Source organism: Myotis lucifugus, unplaced genomic scaffold, assembly GCF_000147115.1.
Source record: "Myotis lucifugus unplaced genomic scaffold, Myoluc2.0 scaffold_140, whole genome shotgun sequence".
NCBI classification, from domain to species: domain Eukaryota; kingdom Metazoa; phylum Chordata; class Mammalia; order Chiroptera; family Vespertilionidae; genus Myotis; species Myotis lucifugus.
Window position 1 is genome coordinate 166,845 of NW_005871188.1, and position 10,509 is coordinate 177,353.

Sequence of the window (10,509 nt, forward strand, 5' to 3'; positions counted from 1 at the left end):
GGTGCAGGCAGGCCTCAGATGGCGGCTGCCCACCCGCCCAGGGCCGGCCCGAGGCTCAGGTAACCAGGGCTGGCCGAGGCTTGCGCTGCCGGCAGTGGCAGCATCAGAGGTGTGATGGGGGCATCCCCTTCCCCTGATTGCCGGGTTGCCTCCCGCCCCTGAGGGCTTCTGGACTATGAGAGGGGGCAAGCCGGGCTGAGGGACCCCCCCCCCCCCCGTGCATGAATTTTCATGCACTGGGCCTCTAGTAAAAAAATAAAAAATAAAAATCAGTGTTGGAAAATCCTGGTCTATAAAGAATTATTAAAATGGCCAAATAACTTATTTTTAATGTTTTTATAAGGGCTACTGCATTCCTGCCTTGAAAATATTTTTATAACTGGGCTTTGTATTCTCAATATGTAAAATTTGATTTTACAAATACAGTTATTTCCCAGCAATACTAGGAGATATGTTTTCCTAGGGGTTGTGGTAGGCATCAAAGTCATGTGATTTCAAAGCAAATCCATGAAGCATAATTTAAAATTGGAGCCACTGAGCGTATTTAGGTGTGTGTGCATACTGGGCATGTGAAAGGATGAGACTCGTTCTCTGTGGTCCAGCTCCCGGGGTTTTCGTCTTTTTATCCTTAGGACGTAGCACAGTACCTGGCGTATAGTACTTGCTCTAGAAATGGCAAACCCCTTGGAAAAAAGATGGAATAACTCACTGATCAAAAAAAAGGTGATTTTCACTTTAGTTATAAGTAGCCTTGTTGCCATGAGAGACATGCCTTTTCATGGGTACTGCTGTATGAGGCTGCCCAGTCATAGGCCACTTCCATGCTTCCACCTTTATGGTAACACTAGAGGCCCAGTGAATGAAACTCGTGCATGGTGGGGGGGGGGTCCCTCAGCCTGGCCTGCACCCTCTCCAATCTGGGACCCCCTGTGGGATTGGGTCTAAACCAGCAGTCGGACATCCCTCTCGCAATCTGGAACCACTGGCTCCTAATCGCTCATCTGTCTGCCTGCCTGATCACCCCTAACCGCTCTGCTTGCTGGCCTGATGCCCCTAACTGCTCCCCTGCCTGCCTGATCACCCCTAACTGCCTCTGCCTCAGCCCCTGCCACTATGGCTTTGTCTGTAAGGACATCTGGAAGACGTCTGGTCTAATTAGCATATTACCCTTTTATTAGTATAGATACCAAGCCCCTGGAAATTCTCTGGGCAGACTTGATACAGATTTTACTAACAGCATATATGTTGCAACTGGAAATTGCCAATGTAGCTGTTTATTATTAATATATGAGCTACCTCCAAAATAATGAGGCCTGTGTCCAAAAATATATGACGGCTTCATTTATTTAAAGTGCCTCCCACAAGTTATGTGCTATGTTCTGTGCCAGAAATACAGAAGTATTCCTTTACAATTCCCCGAGTAAATTTTCTTACACTATGCAAAAAACAGCATTTGGAAAGGATGTTGGCCCCACCCTAAAAACCTTTAAGAGGATGAGTATGGAAAATGGGAGCTGGTACCAGGACAGACTGGAAATAAAGGTCATGGTAAGTGCGGCCAGTTACAGAAAACAATGAAAGCCAGTGAGCTTAATCACTTGTAAGAGAAAAATCTTTGGAACACCGAGAAGGGAGATGCTGGGCCATGACAGAGGCAGGCTGCAGCATAATAAACACCGAGCCTGGATGGGAAGGTAGATAAGCCAGGCGTAGCGAGAATGACTGATTACATTTCCTCACCCAAAGGGGAAACCTCTATTGTTGACCCTTAACTACAGAAAATATGAAGTCCACAGAAAGGAATTTACCATACATTTTCTTGGAAGCTAAAAAGAGAATTCTACTTACCCAAAGTGATATGTTTATATAAATGATAAAATAAACAGGCAGAGAACACACCACATTAGGGAGAGGAGTGTTTTCATAACCTTTTTTCAATGATTCTTTGTCCAAGTTTTTGCTTAACAAGGCCTCAAAGACCATCACCTCTTTGATTAGCCCTGGCGGCACATACTTTATGGCATTTCTTCTCTTTACACCAGTGGCACTCGGTGCAGGACTCTGAACTTAAGGCAGAGTCTCACGTGGGTTCATCACCAAGCTCACACCATGCGTGCTGACTGGCGAGTGAAAGGCCCTGTAATTGCTCTAAGCAGTTGGTTGGATTTGTACGGGAAAGCCTTTGCCTGAAAGGAATGGTTAGCAGCTGTAATACTTCCTTTGCTTTAGGGCTTCAAAGGATGCAGACAGATGGGAACTGAAGCCCTTTAAAGGTTTTGTCCTTTGGATCTTTTTCTTAAAAATGTGTAAGTACTCTGAGCACCCCAAGAAAGAACAACCCTGCTTGACAAATTGATTTCAAGTTTTCTGACTTCCAGAACTGTGAGAGAATAAATTTCTGTTGTTGTAAGCCTCCCCTCTAAATTAAGTGACTCAAACTTTTACTTTGGGGGGCAGCATGGAGAACTGAGGAAGCCAAGAAAGGGTACACCTGTAGAGAACTAGCATTTTGACCTACAATAAAAGAATACATTTGTAAAACTTCCCCCACTGACTTTATATAGATTTCAGTTATAACCCAGGTACAACTCAGTAATTTCCTTGTAATTTATACCTGACTTACAAAAATGATTAGAGCTACCCATAATCAATACACATGTCTTCAGAATATTATTGATACCAACATGCTATCTTATGGGGTCAAGGGGAAAATAAGAAAGATACAACATAAAACCAAAACCGCCCAGTTGGCGTGGCTTAGTGGTTGAGCATCAACCTATGAACCAGGAGGTCAGAGCACATGCCTGGGTTGCAGGCTTGGTCCCCAGTAGGGGGCGTGCAGAAGGCAGCCGATGAAGATTCTCTCTCATCATTGATGTTTCTATCTCTCTCTCCCTCTCCCTTTCTGAAATCAAAAAAATATATTTAAAAAAGAAAGAAATGAACTTATAATTAGCCTTAAAAACATAAAACCCAAGTGAACTTATAATTAGCCTTAAAAACATAAAACCTAAGCCCCCTAGAACATAGAGCCATATAATTTAGCACTTTATTTTTCCTCCATTCATTTACTATTCTAGAAAGTGTTTCCTGAGCATCTACCATGCAAAATATACAGTGCTATGCACCGTGGAGGAAGCAAAGATTCATGTACTCATTCAATAAACATTAATCGAGCCAAGCATTGTTACGGGGGTTTGGGATACAACAGTACAGTGAAAGACAACAAACAATACATCTATATAATAAACTTTTAATTTATATAGTATATTAGAGGTGATAAGTACTATGGAAAAAATTGAACTTACAGCAAAGTAACAAGGATCAGGAGTGCAGGGGTGGAGTAAGTAGACAGGCTACAGCAAGAAACAGGTTGGCCAGCAAAGGCCTTACTGAGGTGAGAATTGAGCCAAGATCTGAAGGAGGCAGGGGAGTTAGACAAGTGGATAGCAAGTATGGGGAGCAGCACAAGAATATGCCCAACTTGTCTGAGAAATGAGGAGCCCACTGTGGTTGGTGTGGGGGTAGGTGGAAGAGAATGGAGAGATTAGGTCAGAGAGGAGGTGCGAAGCCAGATCAGGTGGGCCTTGTAAAGCCTTGCACTTTTTCACTCGGTGGAAAGAGGAGCCATTGCAGGAATTTTTAAGCAAAGGAATAACATAATATGACTTGTGCCTTATAAAGCTTACTCTAGCTGCTCTGTTGAGACACTGATGCAAACAGGGAGACCTGTTAGGAGGCTATTGCAGAAAATCAGGTGAGAGTTGGGTGTGGCATGGGGCTAGGTAGCTGTAGCAGATGTGTGGAGAAGTGGGCAGACTTTGGACACATTCTGGAGGCAGAGCAAACAGGGTGGAATGGATGTGAGATGTTTACAAGCAGGAGGAGTCAAGAATGACTCCTGGGTTTTGGCCTGGGCACCAGAAGGATGGAGCTGCTATCAGCCGAGATTGAGAAGTCTGTGGTTGGAATGGGTTTTTTTGGGGGTGGGGTGGGGTGGGGAGAAGTGGGTGTCAGGAGTTGTTTTGGAAAAGCTGAGCTTCACATATCTGGTGATCATCCAAATTTTGACATCAGGAAGGCAATTGGAAATACAAGAGTGGATAGTGGAAAGGAGGTTTGGGCTAGAGCTATAAGACTGACGGCAATAGTTGGCACTTAAAGCCAAGAGGTTGATGCCGTTTCCAAGGAAGCGAGTGCGCATAGCGAGGAGAATGCTGGAGGCTAAGACTAAAACCCTGCAGACCTCAGCAAAGAGTTTGAGGAAGATGGAGGGACAGCAAATAAACCAAAGAAGGGCAGCCAGAGAGCTAGGAGGTTTTCCAAGAGCACGGTATCCTGAAATCCATGAGAAGGACATGTGTCAGGGATGAGGGAGTGATCCATCGCCTGTGTCGGCCGGGCTGACAAGGAACCAAGGACTCCCAGCTGGATTTATCCACATGGAAGACATTGGCAACCTTGCAATTTCACGGAGCCTTCTGAAACTTTCTTAAGAATACACTACAGTCTAGGACAGTGATGGCGAACCTTTTGAGCTCGGCATGTCAGCATTTTGAAAAACCCTAACTTAACTCTGGTGCCGTGTCACATATAGAAATTTTTTGATATTTGCAACCATAGTAAAACAAAGACTTACATTTTTGATATTTATTTTATATATTTAAATGCCATTTAACAAAGAAAAATCAACCAAAAAAATGAGTTTGTGTGTCACCTCTGACATGCGTGTCATAGGTTCGCCATCACTGGTCTAGAACCTAGCTTCCTTCTTTCTTTTACTCCCTCTTCCACTCCCTCCTTCCTGCTCCCCTTCCCTCTCCTCCACAGGGGCCAGAGCTGTGTTGTCTGACTGCTCTCTCAGTCTCCTCCGGCTCCCTCCCATTTTTTTCTTACAGGCAGTTCCCCCAATAAATTTCTTGCATGTCTAATCCTGTCTTGGCATCTGCTTCTCAGAGGACCTGGACTAACTAACACACGACTTTAATCAGCCCAAGAGCAAGACTCTCTTAATATTTCTTTGGCATTTCTCACCGCCTCTGACAGCCAGGCCAAGACTTGCCCTAGGGATTAGGCAACTGCATCTGTAGGATGACTTGGGGGGTCCCAAGGAGAGTCCCACCAGGTGTGTGACCCCCTGACACTAACTCACTGTGTGACCTTGGTGCAGACACTTAACCTCTCAGCCCATTCATTTTCTCACTATAAAATGAGTGGTTAGGTTCCGTGATCTCTAGTATCCCCTCTTGAGCTGACATTGGAGTAAAACCTGCTTGATTGATGTGAAGAATTATGAGACAACATTGAGTAGAAAAAGAATTGGAAACTTAGAGACAAAGGAGAACAACATTCCAAAGGGAAAAAAGGGGTGAGGAGTCGCACATGAACTCAGAACTTTATATATTTTCAGTTTCAGGAAGCACTTGGTGGAAATCATGAATTTACTGCCAGTCTCCTTGGGAGATCAGCATATAGCCAATTGAAGGCTCTTGATTTCACTTACTTGCATTGTCTCTGGCAGGTAAAAAGGAATGGAGCAGGAGCATTTTTTGTCAAAATTAATGGCGTTTTCCCGAAGTTTTGCACAATTTGCACATATATTTGTGTAATTTATCTGTCAGATAGGAAAAAGAACAATGAAGAAGATTTGACTTTGGGTGGTGGACACAATGCAATCTACAGATGATGTATCATAAAACTGCACACTTAAACCTATATAATCTTATTGAACATTGTCACCTCAATAAATTTAATTTAAAAAACTACATGAGTATATATGTCTTAAAATTCAAGCCCTGAGTCCATGAAGGTCAGGCTGTCTGGGTCAAGGGCATGTTGTCTGGCCACGACTGAAGGGCAGCCCAGTGTACTGGGAGATCTTTTGTGATACTCAGGAGGAATGGGCCTTTCATTTTGGGACCTGTAGCATTTTGCCACTGATCTGGAATTCAGTGTTTTTACTGATTCTAGAGGCCTGGTGCACGAAATTCATGCACGGAGGTGGGGGGTCCCTTTAGCCCAACCTGCACCCTCTCCAATCCGGGACCCTCGGGGGATGTCTGACTGCAGTGGGACATTCCTCTCACAATCCAGGACTGCTGGCTCCTAACTGCTCACCTGCCTGCCTGCCTGATCGCTCTTAACTGCCCCCCCACCCCGCCAGCCTGGTCACCCCACACAGCCTGCTGTTCAGTTGTTTGGTCACCTCTCACTGCCCCCCCGCCCCCCCGCCAGCCTGGTCGCCCCACGCAGCCCGCTGCTCAGTCATTTGGTCGTCCCTCACTAACCCTCCTGCCGGCCTGGTCACCCCACGCAGCCTGTTTGGTCATCCGTTTGGTTGTTTTGGTTGCGATGGTCACTTAGGCGTATATATGTAACCTATTGTGATAAAGCCTTCTGCCTGGATCATAAAAAGGTGTCGTTAGGAAAGTATTTGTCAATATCTCATAAGAAGTGGGCCTATGGCCTGAGTCTAATCAGCTTTTTGGGGAAGTCACTTCACTGTTTTTCCATTTTATTGTATGGAAAATATGTATACAAATGAATTCTTCTACATGGCATCTAGAGGACGTTATTAAAAATCCCCAAACATAGAAAAATAACTATTTCCAAAATGTAGGGTTACTGACATGTGGAATAAATCTGATTTAAAAACGTTGTTACATTCTGTTTTTTATTTTTTTTTTTTATTTTTATTTTTTTTAAAATATATTTTATTGATTTTTTACAGATAGGAAGGGAGAGAGATAGAGAGTTAGAAACATCGATGAGAAAGAAACATCGATCAGCTGCCTCCTGCACATCCCCTACTGGGGATGTGCCCGCAACCCAGGTACATGCCCTTGACCGGAATCGAACCTGGGACCCTTCAGTCTGCAGGCCGACGCTCTATCCGCTGAGCCAAACCAATCTCGGCTACATTCTGTTTTTTAAAAGTTCAATTCTTTGAAAATGGTAGGGTGGACTTTTTAAAAAAAGGGGAGTGTATCCCAAATGAGCAAGTCCTGTGAGCTCTGGCTGAGGGACTCCGTTGTGTGAAGGTCACTTATTCCTGGAGAGAGATGCTGGGAGCTGGGAGGGGCAGCAAAAAATACAAGAAGAAAGGCAATAGGAGGAGTGGGACTGAACCGACCTTCTTTCTAAAGTTCTCCTCAGTATTTGCTATAATCCATTCTCTCAACGAGTTTCTGAGCACTGAATAAGGAAGGGGTTGTGGGCACTGTGACCAAGCCAGGCATGGCTGAGCTCTCTGTTCTTACCACACATTGTCTTACCTACTCTATCATTAGCTCACTGAGGGCACAGATCAACTTTGGCTTATCTGCCTCATCTGCATACCCCACAGAATTCTCAGCACCTCTCACACTCCTGAATGTTAAATCACCGTCCACAGACTTGGCCTTCACAATTTTGCCACTAGCCATGTGGGCAGAGGGAACAGATCAGCTTTCCATGGCTGCCTGTGGAGTAAAGGTCACACAGTCTGGGATGTAGGCAATCTGCTCAGAGCTGATGCAAATAAGACATTTCTTCATTCATTAGGCTGAAAAATGGGCACGGCCGATTTAGCCTTAGACCAACTCTCATCTCCCCTCCTCAGACCAGCTTCTGGGGGTCTCATCCTCCAACAGCTTGTTAATCACATTGGCAAGAGGCTTGTGACTGAGGGGTGTGCCCTTAGCATCAGCTTTTCTCACTGAGTAGAACTTGGTTTATTTTGCTAAGTGTCCCTAATAGGCCAGAAAGGTTTGGGTTGGTTCTTGCCTTTCCTAGATTGAGTTGAACTCAGAGAGTTCATTTGCAAAGGGAAAGACACTATGCTTGAAATGGGCTAAAATAGAAGACCTCTGCCTTTGGCTTTTCACTTTTTTTTTTAAGTCCTCACCTGAGGATATGTTTTTATTGATTGTTAGGAAGGAAGAGGGAGAGGGAGAGGAAGAGGGAGAGGGAGAGGGAGACACATTGATGTGAGAGAAACATTGATCAGTTGCCTCCCATATGTGCCCCGACCAGGGATTGAACCCGCGACCTAGGTATGTCCTGTGACTGGGAATTGAACCTGCAACCTGGTGTATGGGATGATTCTCCAACCAACTGAGTCACCCAGACAGGCAGTCATTTGGCCTTGCCTCTCCTCCCACCCCTATCAAGTGCTTGCTCAGTCCTCTGCCAACACAAAAGCCTGCCTTTCACAGACCCTGTGAACAAGTATGGTTGAGCCGACAGTGTGAGAGTGATTTGTCCTCATGAGGACATAGGGATGAATAAAGCCACCACACACAGGCTCTGTCACCCCGGGCACCTGCCCACCGAAACAGGGATGTTACAGTCTCATTTAGTTCCTGTGGAGGGGTTGTGTTCTCAAATGGATCACTCAATCATAGTCCCCAAGCAGAAAATTCTTAGAAATTGCATTAAACACGTAAGAAGAGACAAACCTCTATTTCCTTGGTGCTCTTTGCAGACAATAGAAGGATGATGCCCATGCCCAGGCACAATGCTCCCGTGGCAAAGAAGCCAGAGAGGACCTTGGAGGCTGAGAGCTGCAGCCGGTAGGCCGGCAATCGCTGCTGCTTCAAGGCAGTGTTGTCTGGCAACAGGGACCACCACACCTGGGATGGCCTGTCCATTTGGGTCCTGCAGGTGACTGAGAGACTTTTAAGACATTTATAACATTACTACTCAGAGTCGTCCCCCATAATGGTAATACTGACTTAAGAATGAAGTGGACTTTCCTTTGTAGTTACAATCTTTCGGCTTCCCGAATTATTTCTCAACCAGGCCTGACATTCAGCAGGAGCACCGCTCTCTTCAATCAGCCACTATGAAGTATATTTTACTTAGGTTCAAAAAGCTCCTGCTAAATGCTGTGCTGAGGAGGAACACTCCCCAGCAGGTGACACTGGGAAGCAGCTCTAATGGGATGAGGGGACTAATCCAAGGCAAGACCTTCCTGAAAGCGGGGAAATGAATTTATCTTTGAAAACCTGCCTAAATCCTTGAAAATTAATACAAAAAAAAATATAGGACCTTCAGTTTTCCCCCAAATGTAACATGGATATAATTTAAGTTGGGAAAATGCTCTCAGGTTACAACTAACTTTGCTATTTGTGATCATGAGAGAGAAGCAAACAGGGATTGTAGAACCCAGATGTCTAATCTCAACAGCTTCCATTTTTTTCATCCACAAGAAAGGGTAGAGTAAAAATATGTAGATTAAAACATCTCTCCTAACCTTTCCCAAGTGCATGCTTTGGAGTAGCCCAAATGAGGCAGAAGAAAAAGACAGATAACAATGATATGTTCAATATTATATTACTAGGGCCCAAATGCATGAATTCCTGCACCTTGAAAGGAACTGTGGGCCCTGAGGCTGCGGTGGGCACAGGGGTGGGTCTCGGCCCCTCCTCCACACCCCCACCCCGGCTCCTGGTCCTGTCTGCCCGCAGCCCTGTTCCCGCTGCTGCTGCTCCCATGTGCTGATGGTGCTGGCCCCGCTCGCACCTGCTGACTGCACAGAGTGATTGGGGCCAGTGCCAGCAGCAGTGTGAGCAGTGGCTGCTGCCCTGATCACCCCTCAGGAGCAGGGAGAGGTAGAGAAGCCCTCAGGGGCTATCGGGGCCAGCAGCCGCTGCTTACACCTGCTGATGGTGCCGAGCGATCAGGACTGGCACTGGGCGCTGGCAGCGGGTGCGAGTGGGGCCATCGCCAGCAGCGGGTGTGAGAGATGGGACCGCCGTGCGCGGGAGCAAAGAATTTTCAGTAACCACCAGAGGCTTGCCCTGATGACAGCGACTGGTGCCCTGCCTTGGTCTGGTGCCCCCGCTCATCTGCTCCACCATTCTGCCGTGGCCGACACCTGCCATGTTTCACGTGGGCCTCCTGGTGGTCAGAGCATGTCATAGCGACTGGTTGTTTCAATGTTTGGTCTATTTGCATATTAGCCTTTTATTATATAGGATGGTGTTATTGGTTTTGTTTTGTTTTTCACTTATTAGAAATCTATTAAAATCATTTTCATTAGGATGTTAATTACTCCCTTTTCTTTAAGATGAATTTAAGATGTAGAATTAGGATTTTAAAAAAATTAGGTGAGTTTCTAATCCTTCCTCTTTTATACATTAGGGAGGAAAGCCATGATGGACTATTTTATTTTTATTATTTTATTAAAGAAGGCAATTACTTTGGCAAATGTACCTAGTTTAAAAGAATATAAAATACTAGTAAATGCAAATACATGTAATAGGAGGTTTCCAATTCAGAGTCAGAACTTTCCACTCAGAACTGGGGAAAAAGCACAATACCAATGGAAACTCTTCAGCACGCCATTAGGATCTGGCTTGGAGGTGGTGACGAGTGTAGTGTGGCTGTTGGTATCAGGCAGCCTTGTGTGAGAAGGCAGTAGTGAACACTTCCAGTTTACATCTACTGTTTGTTTAGTAATACACATGGTCAGAGCTTGGGTTTAAAAGCCAGTAAGTTTATATTTATTAGATTAAATGCTCAGGG